This window comes from Arachis ipaensis, chromosome B08 (assembly GCF_000816755.2).
Source record: "Arachis ipaensis cultivar K30076 chromosome B08, Araip1.1, whole genome shotgun sequence".
Taxonomy (NCBI): Eukaryota; Viridiplantae; Streptophyta; class Magnoliopsida; order Fabales; family Fabaceae; genus Arachis; species Arachis ipaensis.
Genome location: NC_029792.2, coordinates 15423404 through 15425790, shown reverse-complemented (window position 1 = coordinate 15425790; position 2387 = coordinate 15423404). Strand labels below are relative to the sequence as shown.

The window sequence follows — 2387 nt, the reverse complement described above, 5'->3', positions numbered from 1 at the left end:
AACTATGCTAGATGTATATTAAAATATACCATCAAAATAGAATACATCATGTTAAAATTTAAAATACTTATTAAAAATAAGTTAAACTACACATATATTAATACACAAATATATAGTGACTGAATTTGGTAGTTGATTTTAGTATGCAAATAATATTTTTGTTTTATTAATGATTTTAAATTGAATAAAATAAATTTATTGAGAATGATGTCCACCTTATGTGAGGATAAGTCATTTGCAAGTCTGATCATAAGTGAAACAGCATTTATGATTTTGGGATTACTGAAGTTCCAATCAAGCATCTCTTTGGTAGCAAAGTCTTGCATAACGATAAAGGTTGTTAGCATAAGAGGGTATGTACTCGTTTGAACTCCGTTAACCTTGTACTCATCATATGTTGGAATATGTTGCTCATGACACCATTTTGCTTCAATTAAGAAGGCTTGTGCCAATGTAGATATCTGCATTAATAATAATAATAATAATAATAATAATAATAATAATATGTAATTATTTAAATTAATGAAATAATTAAGTAGAGCCTACAGCTTGTTTAACATTTTCCAACACCAAGCTTGATCTTCCACTCTCTGTAGTAAGTGACACTATATCAACAAATAATTCTTCTACAAATGCATTAAAAACCACTGTGAAGCACTCTGGTAGAGAAGCAATGTAATTAATATCCCATCTGATGCAAATAGAAAATAAATAAATAAACTTTATGTTTGTGTGAAATAATTAATAATGAGATTGGCTAATCTTAATATATATATTTGTTTTCATTTTCAAATTGAGATAAATAATACAAAATTGGTGGTTAAAGAGAATAGAGATCAAATGAACCTTTTGATTGCCTCAGTCAAGAGTTGAAGCTCTTCAAATGTGCCAAAGACATCATAAGTATCATCAAGAAGACATATACATTCAAGCAATTTGCCTAATATCAATCTCCATGTACTATATTTTGACTCAGAGGATATGCATACTACCCAGAAGAATAACTCAACCACCCTATCTCTAGCATAAGTAACCTTTGTCGCAAAACCTGCATTTTTGCACCACCTGATGAATGAAATAATAATACCAATACAAGTCAATATACAAATAAAATGCACCTAGATGTTGAATCTTTATGTTCTGTTTTTAGAACATGTGCTTTAGTTAATTTTGGCTTGTATTTCCTCTTTTGTTTTTTTTTTTCCCTTTGGGTTTTCTGTGAAAGGTTTTAACGAAGCTCTATCCAAATGTATCGAGCATTAGTACATTTTATAAATAAAAACTAAAAATACTTCTTCTTTTATTTCAATAAACTTGTGAGTGATAACACGATTTACCTGGTGATATTACCAATTTCTTTTTGATGTAGACTTTGTAGCATATTGAAATCTAATTTCGCAAGAGCGAGAAGAACTTTGTCATGGGAAGGATTTTCTTTGTAAAATGACATATATGACCTTGCTCGTATCCTTGAAAATGTCTTGTGAAGAGGCAACCCTAAGCTTTGATTGATTTGGTCAGCAAGAGATGGACTCAATTGATTGATAATGGACTTAAGTTTATTGTATGTGAATTCATGTGCTTCCTCTAATATATCTTCTCCATGAACCCTTAATTGTGCAGCTTCATACAAGCTCCACATTCCTTGAACATCTTGAACAACAATTATTTCATCGAATTCTCTCTTTTTATTCTTGAATTTGTTGAAAACATGTGTATAACTCACATATACTAACTAATGTGAATCTATAATTGATAATTGGTATGGATTTTTATTATATATAAGATAAAAAAAATAGTTCTATATGTACCTGATGAAATGTAATATCCTTTTTGTCGCAGCAGACGAAAAAATAATGCAGTAAAGTGAAGGTTACGTTCTTCTATAGCAAGACTATTGTTGGTAAAATCATTATGGATTTGAACTAATATTTCATCGATTTCATCTTCAAAATGAGAAGATATACTCAAGCATTGAATTGAATCAATTAAATTTAATTTTTGTAAGATATTGTTGTCATTAGAAGACAAATTCATTTTCACTTTCTCCTTATGCATTTGAACTTCTTGTTTCATGGTTTCACTGACTTCCTGCAAATGTTTTCAGAATATTTAACTCAAAAGAGAGAAAAATCAGCGAATCAGAATATGTTATTTGTCCCTATATATGATCAACTCAACTTGATCTAGAGTTGTCATGAATCATGATGCGAACCTTTTTTTTTTTCACTTTTGTGGGATAATAAAAAAGATTGAAGTAGATTAAATTTTTCGATCATAAAAAATTTGATATTATGTTATAATATTATTTTTTTTAATTTTAAACTAATAAAAAGAGGTATATATATGTTACTTTTATAATATTTATTATTTGGTATTTAATTTTT

The 2387-nt window shown here is 28.2% G+C and overlaps 1 pseudogene; it reads right to left on the bottom strand.

Moving 5' to 3' along the window:
* LOC107610601 overlaps nt 1-2387 on the bottom strand; it is a 6418-nt pseudogene that overhangs the window by 1189 nt on the left and 2842 nt on the right.